The sequence below is a fragment of the Syngnathoides biaculeatus genome, chromosome 13, assembly GCF_019802595.1.
Source record: "Syngnathoides biaculeatus isolate LvHL_M chromosome 13, ASM1980259v1, whole genome shotgun sequence".
NCBI lineage: Eukaryota > Metazoa > Chordata > Actinopteri > Syngnathiformes > Syngnathidae > Syngnathoides > Syngnathoides biaculeatus.
The window spans coordinates 15,804,112-15,820,979 of record NC_084652.1 but is presented as its reverse complement, the minus strand read 5'-3'; the positions used below and the strand labels follow the sequence as shown (position 1 = coordinate 15,820,979).

The 16,868-nt window shown below is 40.2% G+C and overlaps 1 non-coding gene across 1 annotated transcript; it reads right to left on the bottom strand.

Annotated features, from left to right (window-relative positions):
* Nucleotides 1-7,326: 7,326 nt before the first annotated feature.
* On the bottom strand, nt 7,327-7,400 carry trnar-ucu (transfer RNA arginine (anticodon UCU)). Its single transcript has one exon. It is a non-coding gene; the product is annotated as a tRNA-Arg (tRNA).
* Nucleotides 7,401-16,868: the final 9,468 nt, after the last annotated feature.

Sequence of the window (16,868 nt, the reverse complement as noted above, 5' to 3'; positions counted from 1 at the left end):
TCTGATTTCTGCTTGAGAAGATCCAGGTCCCGTGTGTGTACTGACAGATTTCACAGTTGGGTAATTAGTGAGCTCCAGGATTTTTTTGAAAGACACCGGACACCGTGGCATTGAGAAAACTTTGGTGTTCATCTCACAGCAAAAATCTTTTGCATCCTTGACAGCTCCATCACCAACTATTCACATTTAAGGTCCCAAATATTTTTGGAATGTTTTCATTTCATAGATTTTAGAGGTGGAGGGGGGCATCCTTGGCCAGGGTCTTGTAAAAGTGGCTCAAATCTATTCTTAAATCGAATGTCAATGTTTTGCATTGACTCATATTCTTTTTTTCTTGCTCGTCACTGTAATGACCGTCCATGGCAGCTCTCTCGGGATTGAGGCAGCCCGCGACGCAGGCCAACCGGATTCCTGGGTAATCTGTTGGTGTTGTGTCCTCCTTTTAGATGTCCCATATCTTTGGGCTTTGGTCCCAGTAAATTCCAGGGAGAACGGCTGGATGATCCGGTATTGTTTCCACAGTCCACATATCTCCTCGGTGTTGAGCTACATGGCTGTCTGTTAGCACACTTTTGCTCACCATTTTGAGACATTTGTAGACTAGTTTCATTCACCGACTGTCCATTTACAGACACATACACTTCAAGATGGTAGGTTTTCGTTTTCAGCGTTGACCTCCTCTGCATTAGTCCATGATAGTCCTCGGTGGGTAAGGCATATTGACGGCTGATCTTGTTGCTAACATCGTGCCAATGCTAATTAGCAGGCCACGCTCATATAATGGTGAAAGAGTATCAGAAAATATTGTAACATGGCAACAATTTTCTACAAATAAAACAACATTCCCACAGGTTTAAAAGTATCCAGGAGTTGCTGCTTCTAATATTTTTAGAAGATAACCACTATATGAGAGCGAAAAGAAAAGTGACGTATAACAACTTCATAGTGTGATATTTTGATCTCACAATATTTAATAACGTTTAAAGAATTAATCAAAAAAATTCACTTTTGTCTGTCAGGGTATGAGATTATCTTTAGAGAGAGAGCTGTTATTGTAGGGCGGTATTATTACTATTACTGTGAAAAATGAATTGATAGTACTACGATGCAGTATTTTGATAATATGATACAACATCATAGAGTCTTTTAAAAATTAATATCAAAATACAATTTTCTCAGTTGGTGAAGTGATTCAGCACTACGGGAAGCAACTAGGGCTGTTCTGACCCAATATTTGATATTGGAAATCAGTACGATGTCAGCAAAAAATAAAGAAAAAGAGTATCAGATGAGACTGGATTTAAAATCTTATATTTTACCCCTCCCATTCAAGCAATCCATTACATGTTCTGCTCTTAGACTTATATCAAGCAGAGCCCAGACGGCATGCAGATCCTACAGTGAAGAAATTAAATATATGAACGGGTGTTCCTGCTATATTACAAGTTCTCCCACTTAGAAATCATGGAGGGCTCTGAAATTTTCATCGTAGGTGTAGCTCCACTGTGAAAGAGATAATCTAAAAAGAAAATCCAGAAATCACAATGTATGATTTTTTTTAACAATTTATTTGTCTGATACAGCTGCAAATAAGCATTTGAACACCATGAGCCAGAATTTTGACCCTCAAAAGTCTGTTAGTCTGCTTTTAAAAGTCCACCTCCACTTCATGTATTATCCTGAATCAGATCCGCCTGTGTGAGGTTTTTAGCTGCATAAAGACACCTGTCCAACCCATACAGAATGATGAGTTCCATCCCAAGAACACCATCCCTACTGTGAAGCATGGGGGTGGTAGCATCATGCTTTGGGGATGTTTTTCTGCACATGGGACAGGACGACTGCACTGTACTAAGGAGAGGATGACAGCGGGCATGTATTGTGAGATTTGGGGGAACAGCCTCTTTCCTTCAGTCAGAGCATTGAAGATGGGTCGTGGCTGGGTCTTTCAAAATGACAAAGGCATGAAGCACACAGCCAGGAAAACCAAGGAATGGCTCCGTAAGAAGCATATCAAGGTTCTGGCTTGGCTTAGCCAGTCTCCAGACGTAAACCCAATTAAAAAAAAATCTTTGGAGGGAGCTGAAACCCCTCCAAAATTTCCAAGTGGGAGAACTTGCATATATAATATAGCATTTTGTTCAAATGCTCATTTTCTTCACTGCATGCGATCACAACAACAGGACGCTCAGGTGCTAACATAGTAGGACGGAGTAAGCATGAATGTTGCTGAAGTAAAGTCGTTTTACACATGCCCATTACATATTATTGTTAGAGTTGTGCTTTCCGGTGCCATACAACTTTATAGTTTCATGATATCACAATCTAAAGAGACAGACAAAAATCATATTTATCTATCGCTATTGGAAACCACAATCATAACCATACTGTCCGATGACTGGAAAAAAAAATTCCCTGAGGAATTTGTGTGACACTCCCAAAGCACTTGCATGCACGTAATGCTGAATTTGCATGTTGTCCGTCCCATTTGGGAACAAGGATGGAGTGGAGAGGGGAAGGGGGGTTTTTCAACTTGCCAGAGAGGATTAAGGATTAGTTTTGGTGGCGGATTAAGTGTGTGTGAATGTGTGTGTATGTGTGTGTGTATGTTTGTGTACATGCAACATGACGGGGTTAAACATGGATGACGGCAGCCTCAGGCGCCACACAAAAAAAAATAATAATACAAGCAACAAGGGGGGAAGGGGGCCTGGGAAGGTGGTGTTGTGGGGGGATTATGGTCTCTTTGAGAGATCTATGAGCATGCAGCTGCTCAGAATGCTTTAAAAAGTATTTTTAAATAAAACTAGGATTCAAGTTCTTTTTTTATTTTGAAGGGAATAAAAATAACCAAAGATGTTTGAAGGATTCACAACGAGGAGTCCCTCACAAACGAGCATCTCAGGGGCTTTATACCACATGAAAGATTTTCAACAACTTGCACTTAAAACATTGTGCAAAAATATTGACAAAAATATATACTCTCTCTATATGGTGTCAACTGTATTTTTTTAAATAAATAATTTTTTCAAAATATTTTACCTTAAAGATATTATCCAAGTATAATCAGAAATATCTGGAATATATTTTTAAAATTCCTAATCATGTTCAAATTTAACTGACTAAAACATTAAAGGTTATTTTAAAAAGGAAAAGACAAACATTCTGAAGATGAATAAAAGCGGAATAAATAAAATGTACAGAAAAGTATACAATTAAATAAAGTAGAAAATTGTTAAAATATATACTATTAAATGAAAAAATAAAAAGTAAACTTGATATAATAAAGATTAAAAATATAAAATATTGTCAGAAGACAGAAATTTTAAAAATTAAATCTAAACAGCTTAAAAATATCCAACCGTTTTCTTCACCCCTTATCCGCACAAGGGTCACAGGGAGTGCTGGAGCCTATCCCAGCTGTCAACAGGGAGGAGGTGGGGTACACCCTGAACTGGTTGCCAGCCAATCACAGGGCACATTGAGACAAACAGCTACACTCACAATCACACCTATGGGCAATTTAGAGTGTCCGATTCATGTTTAATTTTTTGGGAATGTGGGAGGAAATCGGAGTGCCCAGAGGAAATCCACGCAGGCACGGGAAGAACAAGCAAACTCCACACAGGCAGGTCCGGGATTGAACCGGGGACCGCAGAACTGTGAGGCCAACGCTTTACCAGCTGAGCCACTGTGTTGCCCGCTCAAAAATATATTCAATTTAAAAAAACAAAATTTAAAAATATGGTAAATGAACAACACAATTGAACAAATTTTTATGCGAATTTAATCTACATATGTATTCCTTTCGGCTTGTCCCGTTAGGGTTCACCACAGCGACTCATCTTATATGAATGCTCATATTTGTTTGTCATCTCAGACGAACGCTCATATTTGGTTGGCATATAATTCACAAATAATTACAACAAAATGATGTAAACAGTTTAAAGTGTAACGGACACGCCAACATAGCTGACAGCAAGCATCCCCAGTTACATACTTTTCCGGATACCTGCCTTTGCTTGCCCACTTAATCAGTCTGTGTACGCAAGACATCGAAGCAAAGTCTTGTCTAGTTGATCTAAGAAGAAACACGGGAGGTTTGACTTCACACACAGACGCTAAATTAATTTCTAGTCAGTTCCGAGTAGCTTATCCAACCTGAGAGACAGATAACTGGTTTCTAACCCAGACAGTGAATTAACTTCCATGTACAGCCAGCCTGAAGAGTCTCACCAGTAAAGGACACCCCCCAGCCCCTCTTTCAGTGACATTTGTTCCTTCCGTCCGGGACAATGGATGGAGAATTAGCGGCACCCACAGATAATGGAAAGCTACTGCAACCCCGCATGAACTAATTACCATTTTCACTTATTTCAAGAATGCCACCAGTGTTAACGTCACTCATCAGCCAGTAGTGATTGTATTGTAATTTATGAAGAAAGCCAAGACATTTTAATTTTCACGAGTGCTAATATTGATTGGCTTCATTTCCAGTATGATGTAAAATGGTATAATCAATAAAGTGCAACAGCAATGTAGGAATTTATGTTGCTTGAATTCACCGCAGATTTTTATTTGATTTTTTCGTAAGAACATACAGTGAACAAAATAAGTATTTGAACACCCTGCTATATTGCAAGTTCTCCTACTGAGAAATCATGGAGGGGTCTGAAATTTTCATCGTAGGTACAAGTCCACTGTGAGAGAGATAATCTAAAAAGAAAAATCCAGAAATTACAATGTATGATTTTTTTAAAGATTTATTTGCGTGATACAGCTGCAAATAAAGGATTTGAACACCCGAGAAAACCAATGTTAATATTTGATTGATTACAGAGGTCAAACGTTTCCTATAGTTGTTGAACAGGTTTGCACACACTGCAGGAGGGATTTTGGCCCACTCCTCCACACAGATCTTCTCTAGATCGGACAGGTTTCTGGGCTGTCGCTGAGAAACACGAAGTTTCAGCTCCCTCCAAAGATTTTCTATTGGGTTTATGTCTGGAGACTGGCTAGGCAACGCCAGAACCTTGATATGCTTCTTACGGAGCCACTCCTTGGTTTTCCTGGCTGTGTGCTTCAGGTCATTGTCATGCTGAAAGACCCAGCCACTACCCATCTTCAATGCTCTGACTGAGAGAAAGAGGTTTGTTCCCCAAAATCTCACAATACATGGCCGCGGTCATCCTCTCCTTAATACACTGCAGTCATCCTGTCCCATGCGCAGAAAAACACCCCCAAAAGATGATCCTACCTCCCCATGCTTCACAGTAGGGATGGCGTTCTTTGGATGGAACTCATCAGTCGTCTTCCTCCAAACACGGTTAGTGGAATTATGACCAAAAACTTCCATTTTGGTCTCATTGACCACAAAATTTTCTCCCAAGACTCCTCTGTATCATCCAAATGGTCATTGGCAAACTTAAAACGAGGCCTTAACATGTGCTGGTTTAAGCAGGAGACCCTTCCGTGCCATGCATGATTTTAAACATGACGTCTTAGTGTATTACCAACAGCCACCTTAGAAACGGTGGTCCGATCTTTTTTCAGGTCATTGACCAAGTCCTGTCGTGTAATCCCGGGCTGAGTCCTCACCTTTCTAAGGATCATTTAGACCCCACGAGGTGATATCTTGCATGGGGCTCCACACCAATTGAGATTGACCGTCAATGTTTAGCTTCTTCCATTTTCTAATGTTTGCTCCAACACTGGACCTTTTTTCATCAAGCTTCTTGGCAATTTCTGCGTTGCCCTTTCCATCTGTGCGGAGTTGTACAATTTTGTCTCTGGTGTCTTTGGACAGCTCTTTGGTCTTGGCCATGTTACAAGTTTGAGTCTTACTGATTGTATGGGGTGGACAGGTGTCTTTATGCAGCTAACAACCTCACAGATGTGCATCTGATTCAGGATAATACATGGAGTGGAGGTGGACTAACAGGTCTTTGAGGGTCAGAATTCTAGTTTATAGAGAGGTGTTCAAATATTTATTTGCAGCTGCATCACACAAATAAATCCCTAAAAAAGTCATACATTGTGATTTCTGTATTTTTCTTTTTAGATTATCGCTCTCACAGTGGACATGCACCAAGAATGAAATTTTCAGTCCCCTCCATGATTTGTAAGTGGGAGAACTTGCAATATAGCACAGTGTTCAAATACTTTCGTCACTGTATAACACTTTGATGCTAAACAACTGGCTCTCTATGACGTCTTTTATCTCACCACCTGGTGGTATATACATAATATATCACTACTATACAGTGCACAGTGGAAATATTTTACTTCCCCAATCCTTCACGCTATTCGGCCTGGCTCAATACCCATCCAATAGCAACAGTTTTGTAGATTTGGGATAATGCTGTAGGATTTTTATCCAAATTTACTGCCTCCGTGTGCCTCTGCGCGGTTGGGTACATTAAGTTTCTTTATCCCATTGACTACAACACTTTCCACAAAGTTCAGTGAGTAATTATCAATATTTAATTTTATTTGCATGCTGGCAACAAAAGGAATCTCATTTATAGCACCTTCTTTGACCGCAAAACAAAGCAATGTGTGGCTTTTTCGCACACTTTTCAATTAATCACAATTGGACGTCGGCTCTTTTGACCGATCACCTGTTTGCCTCCGCCTGCCTGCAATGAGAAGTAAAAATTTCATTGCTTTTGGAGCTGCTGATCAGTCTGAAAAAGGTTTTATATACTATAAACTTAAAAAATATGCACCATGTAACAGTGTTTTTCTTCCATTGCCAAAGTGACATGAATGCACTGCAACATCAAAAGTAGCTCATGCATGTGTCCTCCGAGCGTTGCAAAATAAAAAAATAATAGGGGCCTCTCATGCATCCTTAACACTTTTTTCCCGAATAAATTATTTTGAATTAAGGACTCATTTCAGACCCACGGCATACATTGTGGAAATCATTGCATGAATGACAATTAAAAATGATAGAAAACAAATGGCACGATAGATATTTTCTATTGTCCCCACGACATACCCTGTATCACCGTATCGACACACTTTGCTATTGGCTGTGTGTGCTCAAGATGGTGGGCGTGTGCGCGCACACCCACACAGAGAAGCTCCGCTACGTATGCCAATGGTGTCGCTTTTTACAAAATATAGATTAGCATATTAAAAAGAGTGGGACCTTTGCCTGGAAAATTATTATTTCACTAAAATCTGAACAAGAAATGTGATGATGTCTCATACAAAGTCTCCTCATGCGTTGATGAATCCCATCCGCCAAAGCTATAAATAGATCAACACAGACGGCTTTTTATTCCGCCGTCAGATTGCCAAAAATGCCACCACCACAAACATCTCTGCCGGGACTCGAACCCGGAGCCTCTGGATTAGAAGTCCAGCGCGCTATTCCATTGCGCCACAGAGACTGAGGCACTACGAAAAGCCTTCGTGGAGGGTTTATACTCCACCTACTCCTCCCACCCTCCTGCATCCCTCAGCATCAGGACCACAGCGTAGAGTTACGACACTGCCAACCGACAGGGGGTGCTGAAGAAGCAAAATAAGAAATGAATTTAAAAAAAAAAAAAGTCATTTATGCTGAACTGGAAAGGTCACCGGAAAATAAATAAATAAATACTAATAATAAATAAATATTGAGAAACATTCAAACTAAATGATAAAAAAATTGTTTGCTCACAAATCTAAATTACATTTTAAAATACATAAAGCGGAATAAAATACTAGAAAATAGAAAGTATATTGAACAAATGTGGAAAAAAAATAGCATTTTTAAAACACTGTAAAACCAATCAAATGTTTGCTTTTGTTAATAGACAAACTAAAGAACTATAAGTACAAACTGTTATTTTTTTAGAGGATTCCATTTTTTTTAAACTGCTCATCACTGAAAAAAATTGAAATGAAGAAAAGTAATGCATTAAAGTTTACTGAAAGTTAACCAATGAAAATCAGACCGCTTTTGAATTGTGGTTCAACAAAATTTTAAAGCGAAACTAACGAAACAAATTCCTTATGTGTTGTTACATTTTTGGCCATTAAAGCTGATTCCGATTTTGGTGAGGATTCATCACAGTTTTGTGACATTAAGCAAAGCTTGTATATATATATCGTGAGCATATGTGAAGTAAAGTGCTTGATCTCCATACAATCCTAAATATTGGAGATATCAAATATTTACAGAGATCGTTGTGGGCAAAGGTAGAAATGAAATACATTTTGGTGCGGACTGATCGGGGACAGCAAACATACATCGCACCGATGTTTGCCTTTGAAATACGCTTGGGCCAGCGGCGGCTAACGTCTCTCCCAGCTTCATTCAATGTTTAAGCAACATCGGTTTTGCAATCCCACCCTGCTGTCGTATGGGTGGGAACGTAAGTGTTCTTCTGAGCCCAGCGGCTGCACATTGTGGACAAATGTATTGATTGCAGGACTATTGCACAGTTTGCCACAAGGGTCTTACAGGTAAGTTTTCATTTCAATTTAAGTGACAGAAAATGACAAGATTGCCACAGGTAATGAAGTTGTGAGTTACGTACAGACAAAGTGGTCCAGAGGTCCATGTCCGCCCTGCTAGCTCTACACATATAGTAAATAAATCGACCAGATGCCTGTGATTCTCGCAAATTGTCTTATAAATCATTGTCTATCCGATTTATAAACCAGCAAGGTTTGCAATAATTCTTAAACAATGTAAACAGCTTGTCACACATTTTTCACACTTTATTCTGTTTACTCCGGCCAGGCTATACAGACTTCAGTTCAGCGTCTGCAGTACATGCAACTCAGTCGAACAGGTGATGTGTAATGAAACAATAATTTGACATGTGGTTTAATTGATGAAACTTACACAATGACGTGAGCTATCTAAGTGACATGTGACATGCAATGGAATATAGTCAATTCAAAAGCACCATGACTCAAGAAAAGGAAACAGCTCTTAATAAAAAAGGCATGTCTTACCCATATAAAAGTCAAGTTTACTAGACGGCATGAAGGATTTTCCTAAGAAAATCCGCCACGGCAACAATTTGGGAACATTCAGGAATCACTGGCGCAAAGCCGGAAATGTTTTTTCTTCGGTTTTGTGAGATTACGAGATTATGCGATGGTTCGAGTTCAACATTTGAATAGAATCATTGTGTGTTGGTGTAGAGTTCTGTTATTATCGGCACACACAACACACAATATGACTAAAACTGTTAAATGCCAAGTTTACTTTCTGAATGAGGTCTGTCACAGATTTAAAAAAAAAAAATCTTTTAAGTGTATAAAGCTTTGTTTTCCAGGCCTAAGGTAAGGATTAAAGCAAAATAAAGTACAGTGAAGAAAATAAGTATTTGAACACCCTGCTATATCGCAAGTTCTCCCACTTAAAAATCATGGAGGGGTCTGAAATTTTCATCGTAGGTGCATGTCCATTGTGAGAGAGATAATCTAGAAAGAAAAATCCAGAAATCACAATGTATGATTTTTTTAAACAATTTATTTGTGTGATACAGCTGCAAATAAGTATTTGAACACCTGTCTATCAGCTAGAATTCTGACCCTCAAAGACCTGTTAGTCCGCCTTTAAAAGTCTACCTCCATCCATGTATTATCCTGAATCACATGCACCTGTATGAGGTCGTTAGCTCCATAAAGTCATCTGTCCACCCCATACAATCGGTAAGACTCAAACTTGTAACATGGACAAGACCAAAGAGCTGTCCAAAGACACCAGAGACAAAATTGTAAAACTCCGCACGGCTGGAAAGGGCTACGGAGAAATTGTCAAGCAGCTTGGTGAAAAAAGGTCCACTGTTGGAGCAACCATTAGAAAATGGAAGAAGCTAAACATGACAGTCAATTTCAATCGGAGTGGAGCCCCATGGAAGATATCACCTCGTGGGGTCTCAATAATCCTTAGAAAGGTGAGGAATCACCCGAGGACTACATGACAATACTTGGTCAATGACCTGAAAAGAGCTGGGATCACCGTTTCCAAGGTGACTGTTGGTAATACACTGAGACATCATGGTTTGAAATCATGCATGGCACGGAAGGTTCCCCTGCTTAAACCAGCACATGTCAAGGCCTGCCTTAAGTTTGCCAATGACCTTTTGGATGATAAAGAGGTTTTGTGGTCAATGAGACACAAAATGGAAGTTTTTGGTCATAATTCCACTAACCGTGTTTGGAGGAAGACGAATGATGAGTTCCATTCCAAAAATACCATCCCTACTGTGAAGCACGGGGGTGGTAGCATCATGCTTTGGGGATGTTTTTCTGCACATGGGACAGGACGACTGCACTGTATTAAGGAGAGGATGACCGCAGCCATGTATTGTGAGATTTTGGGGAACAACCTCTTTCCCTCAGCCAGAGAGAGCATTGAAGATGGGTCATGGCTGGGCCTTTCAACATGACAATGACCTGAAGCACATAGACAGGAAAACCAAGGAGACTTTGGAGGGAGCTGAAACTCCGTGTTTCTTAGCAATAGCCTAGAAACCTGTCTGATCTAGAAAAGATCTGTATGGAGGAGTGGGCCAAAATCCCTCGTGCAGTGTGTTCAAACCTGGTGAACAACTACCGGAAACGTTTGACCTCTGTAATTGCAAACCAAGGCTACTGTAACAAATAGTAACATTGGTTTTCTCAGGTGTTCAAATACTTATTTGCAGCTGTGTCACACAAATCGCTGAAAAAAAGCATACATTGTGATTTCTGGATTTTTCTTTTTTGATGATCTCTCTCACAGTGAGACATGCACCTACGATGAAAATTTCAGACCCCTCCATGATTTCTCAGTAGGAGAACTTGTAATATAGCAGGGTGTTCAAATACTTATTTTCTTCACTGTAGGTAAAGCATCGCTAACCAGCTTAATGCTCCTGTGTGACTACTCCACATTATTTGCAAGTTTACAGTCCACAAGACTGCAGCCATCGTCTCTCGATATAGCTGCACAAGGAAAATGAATCACAAATTGAAGAGGCGGAAATAATAAAAGGAAAGAGTCCAGAAAAAATACCAAAGAAATAGAAAGCAAGCGTCAAGGTGAAGGTACAGTACAACCATGTCAGAATGCACCTCCATTGTTGTTTGAGTTAAAGTGGACTTCTGGGGACTCAACCGAGGAGGACGTCACTGCTGAAAACAAATCATAATAAAGCCGGACTGGCATTTGCCACAAAACATATTGAGAAGTCACCATGCTGCTGGGAGAATTTCCTTTGGACCGATGAAGTAGCACATTGTCACTGGCCAACCATACACTGCATACAGCACACTGGTGCAATTTCATATTCACAGTGTGCTTTTTCTTTTTCATGGATTTCAATGACATTCACAAGTCTCGGGAAAGTTCCATGTTTCAGAGATTTGAAGCCAGCCTCAGATGTGAATGAATAATGCCTCTGTGGTCTTTGTGCCTTCAGTCCCAGTTTACGCTCAGTGGGTGTTTCACAAGTGAGAATGAGTGCAGATGAAAAGCACTTAGGTCAAGGTGCGTGAAAATTGACTAAAGGGTGAATTGGAGTGGTGTGGATTTCGGGCACAAGAAGCATCATACATTCTCTGATACAAAAAAATATATATATTGGAACATGAGGTATGGTTTCAGCATTATGTTAGTTTTGAAATTCATGAGAAGCTGAATTCATTATAGGGCAGAAAAATACTTTTTTTTCTCGTGCCGAATTCTCAAGTTAAAAATGTTTCTTAAGACTCTTATGATACGTTATTCTGGACAGAAGTTATGTTTTGCTTAATTGACCATATTAGTTTGTCAAAATGGAAATGGCATTTTTTTTTTAGTTCAGATTTAGTTATTTTGAATTAAATCTATCAATCACCATCCAAACACAACAACATCCAAACATGTCCAAAGGACACAAATGTGAATTTATCACTATTGTATTTTATGTGAAGTACAACAAAGCCACAAAAAAAAAAAAAGTCATTTTTAAACCTTGATTCGCATGGTGTTCCATGTGCCTGGAAACCCAGATTAATCACAAACAAACCAAAACAGCGCCGAGCCAAAACTAAACATTACCCTTTCATTACATTCACTTGGCAACAATAAATGTTGCAGTAAGAGTGCTTTTTGTGGGCTCAAGTAACAATAAAAAAAAAAACACTGCAGACAACACACACAGCCAGTAATTGTCAAGTCATTGTGCAGTCAGAGCGTATTAATTGTGCATTGTAGGTGCATTTTTCCCCAACCTCGCAAGTCCAAAATGCGAGCTGACAAGCAGGCCGCAAATTCACAGATAAACCAATTTAGTACAAGCTAACTGGCTCCACAGCTGCCTGGCAGTGTGTGTGTGTGCGTTTATTTCCTGAAAAACAAACTAAACTGACACAAAATTGGAAACCATACCTCGTGAAAAACGGGTAACAGGAGATAACTGCCTCTACAGTGAACAGAATAAGTATTTGAACACCCTGCTATATTGCTATATTGAGCTGGGACCACCGTTTCCAAGGTGACTGTTGGTAATACACTAAGACGTCATGGTTTGAAATCATGCATGGCACGGAAGGTTCCCCTGCTTAAACCAGCACATGTTAAGGCCCGTCTTAAGTTTGCCAATGACCATTTGGTTGGTACAGAGGAGTCATGGGAGAAAGTTTTGTGGTCAGATGAGACCAAAATGGAACTTTTTGGTTGTAATTCCATTCAGTGTGTTTGGAGGAAGACGAATGAGAATGAGTTCCATCCAAAGAACGCCATCCCTACTGTGAAGCATGGAGTGGTAGCATCATCTTTTGGGGGTGTTTTTCTGCGCATGGGACAGGATGACTGCAGTGTATTAAGGAGAGGATGACCGCGGCCATGTATTGTGAGATTTTGGGGAACAAACCTCTTTCCCTCAATCAGAGCATTCAAGATGGGTCATGGCTGGGTCTTTCAACATGACAATGACCTGAAGCACATAGACAGGAAAACCAAGGAGTGGCTCCGTAAGAAGCATATCAAGGTTCTGGCGTGGCCTAGCCAGTCTCCAGACCTAAACCCAATACAAAAAATCTTTGGAGGGAGCTGAAACTTCGTGTTTCTCAGCGACAGCCCAGAAACCTGTCTGATCTAGAGAAGATCTGTGTGGAAGAGTGAGCCAAAATCCCTCCTGCAGTGTGTGCAAACCTGGTGGATAACTACGTGAGACATTTGACCTTTGTAATTGCAAAGAAAGGCTACTGTACCAAATATTAATATTGGTTTTCTCAGGCGTTCAAATACTTATTTGCAGCTGAATCACACAAATAAATCGTTAAAAAAATCATACATTGTGATTTCTGGATTTTTCTTTTTAGTGGACATGCACCTACAATGAAAATTTCAGACCCCTCCATGATTTCCAATTGGGAGAACATGCAATATAGCAGGGTGTTCAAATACTTATTTTCTTCACTCTATCTAGCACATCTATGTGCTATTTGTGGGTGAAAGTCAAAGACCGTCAGCAAATGCAAAATAATCTGTGAATTGATGCTCCAGTACAATTGCCATGATAGATAGATAGATAGATAGATAGATAGATAGATAGATAGATAGATAGATAGATAGATAGATAGATAGATAGATAGATAGATAGATAGATAGATAGATAGATAGATAGATAGATAGATAGATAGATAGATAGATAGATAGATAGATATAGATAGATAGATAGATAGATAGATAGATAGATAGATAATTATTTTAAATTCATCCATTCACATCCTTCTTGTTCAGCTTATCCGGACAGGTCACAGGGGCAGCAGCTCTAGCAAGGAACCCCAGACTTCCCTCTCCCCAGCCACTTCATCAACCTCTTCCTGGGGAATCCCGAGGCTTTTCCAACTCCGTCGGGAGGCGTAGACCTGGGTCATACCTGGATCCCTGGATGGTACACCTCAACAGGGAGCCATCCTAATCAGATCCCCGAGTTGCCTCATCTAGCTTATCTTCAAGGAGAGGAGCAGTGGCTCAACAGTGAGTCGCTCCCAGATGACTGAGTGATTGTTCTGTGTGTCTGTCTGTCAGGTGTTGCCCTCAATGATAGTCTGAAGTTGCCGAACATTTATGAATCTAACGTAATCCTGTCTGGTGCAGTTTTCAGGTACAGTCTGACATCACAGTATTCCTTGCATAAATGAGTGAATGCTCCAAAAGTCCCGGAATGTTCAACTGTCTGCGATATGTGTCAGAAAATTTCCAAGACCCTCTCAAACCCAAATCACAAACTAAGACTTTTCCTCTTAAGAGTGCAACGGAAGATCAAGCAGCACATCCAGAAAAAGAAACTGTGGTGCTTTCTTTGTTCGGAGGAAGAGGTCACGTCTGCTCCCAACACCCCGAACAGGTAATGGTTCCTGACTGGGAAGAACTTTGCAGTGCTGGAGGAACCTCACTCACCCGACCTGATATTTTGGATCATTCCTAAACTCAAAGAGATCATCAAGTGCAGGCCTCCTTGGAATGGTACCGGGCCGTGAGGCATTTGTTCCCTGGCCATAGAGAAAGAATGACTATTTTACATAATTTCTGTTATAGTGTATTCGCATGTCAGTGGATTTTATTTTGAAAACTGAAAAGATCTTCTCTTCTGCAACAGCTGCGTGTCTCAATTGACAGTCAAGACTGCATGGAACCCTTCCATTTCAGGTCCCAGCAGAATTGAATCCTTCAGTTCCTGGTCCCAGAGGGCTTGCTAATGGTGGCAGAGCTCAATGAATGAAACATTTCATAAAGTAATTCAGTTCATTACATTTACTGAAAAAGTTTGCTCTTTTGAATGAAATGTTCGTGAACGAAACAACATCAGGGGACCTACTTAAAATTTGGTCTTATTGCAAGTTTTATGCACCAAGTCCGCTCCGATACAGTCGTAGGTTTCTGCTCGACACAGGCAGAAGAAGTTTTACAGATACTACTCTCATTGAGGAAGTACAGAGCTGCAGTCTGGTCTGGCCCCCTATGACAACTCCAATGCCCACTCTTGCATCGCGCCCACAGTGCACGAACGCCGAAGGACACAAGTTTGTGTGTGTATATACATACATACACACACACACGCACACACAGACACATACACGGTCCATGAGAAACATGCCTACACTTACACCGCGGACCGGTCCAAAGGTTGGGGAGCACTCGTTAAGGGGACCCGTTTTGAAGACCTGAGCGATCCCAATTAATTTTTCCAGGACTGCATGAAGTCATGGCTAAGAAGGCTGGGAAAGTGCAATAGGCTCCAGAGGAAATCCTATCAAGGGGAAAACTTGTAGTGTGAAGCATGTTGTTCAAATATGTAATCTTCATAGCAGTCCTTGAACTCTTCTGATGTATCTTCCTTTCTAGTTTTCCGTCTATTCTTAGTGTTGTAAATGTCAGTTTCTAAAGCCTTACTTGAAATAGATAAATTTTGGTCCCCTTGCAAGATATATAAAAGAAAAACCTCAACAATTCTATCAAAAATGTAGCATAATTTACTGCCAATTTTGAACAAAATGAAATGCCTTTTTGCCTCTACATTATCACAGCATCTCAAGTAAACAGGTTAAGAATTGTTTGTGTAACACCGCAAACCGACACGCAAACAAAACATCACCTCCCTGACAGAGGCAAACGGTGCATTTGTGTTGTTTTCCTGAAATTCCCTATGGTACCCGTGTTAAGAGCAAGAGCAGCCATTACACATGCGCTTGGTTTGCAGTCACACCGGCACAGCTAAGCAAAGCAAAGAGCAGGAGCAGCTCTTATGTCAGCTGCCCGATGGGAGGTGTGACCCCGCCTAGAGGCACACACGGGTGGGAAGTCAGCCAGCCAGGCAGGCAGCCTGTTCACGTGCACCACTTTACTTACGCCCACATAAAAAAAAGAAAAAAAACATGCATTCTCATCCTCACATTCTACATCAGACGCTGAAAATTCCAAAAGCTAAAATATGAATGGCTGTCTTGAGCCAGCACACGCACACACAAGTACTGAGCACTAAAGAAAAGTAATTAAGGACACCAATATCAGGGGGCGAAAAAAAGGGCATTATGTAAGGCTTGATATTTGAAAGGTTAAGTCGGGCTATCTGCAGCTTTTAGGGAGGAAAATGGAACACTTCTTCAACATCTTAATTTAATGTGATCATAAGGAGGCTGATTGTATATAAATTGTTGCAATAAGCATAAAACTGTACCCAAAATCTTTTGTTCAAATAATGGATGCAGGATAAGTTCACAAGTTGTATCTTTTTTAAGATTATTGTTCAAGAGTTGTAATTGCTTGAATTTAAAAAAAGGTTTGTTTTAGGTTTATTTAGAAATAAATATTGAAAGAAATGGACAGAAAATATCAAACACCAAAGGGATGAAATCGTGACTCATAAATTGTACTGGTCTGTGCCGTGCAGAGATTTTTTTAAACTCCTATTTTAATATAAATTAAGCCATCCGGAAGAGTGAAGAGTAGAACAAAGCAAAATAAACACATTTCAGAACAACAACAAAAAAATGTGAAAGCGCATGCGTGTTAAAGCTACAACAAAATATCTGCAATGTACTGCACGGTGTTTCCTGAAGTTAAGTCATCTGAGACGTCCACATTTGTGCAGACAGTAGCAGAAAGATACAACACATGAAAGCTGTTGTTTATGTTTGGCTAAATGGAAAATAAATAGTGCACGGTTGACTTCATCGTAATGGTGACCTTCCCAACATCGTGGCTACGCAGGTATGAGGATCAGCCTGGCTGACTCATCTAGTGTTAAGACCTTGTGTGAGGTCATGTGACTTCCGTGTGCTGATTGTGAACTCAGTTTGATTGGGTTTTTTATTTGTTGGTTTGTTTGTTTTTTGGGGGGATGGGGGAGCGATAGAGCAAGGTTAAATGTCACATTACGCAT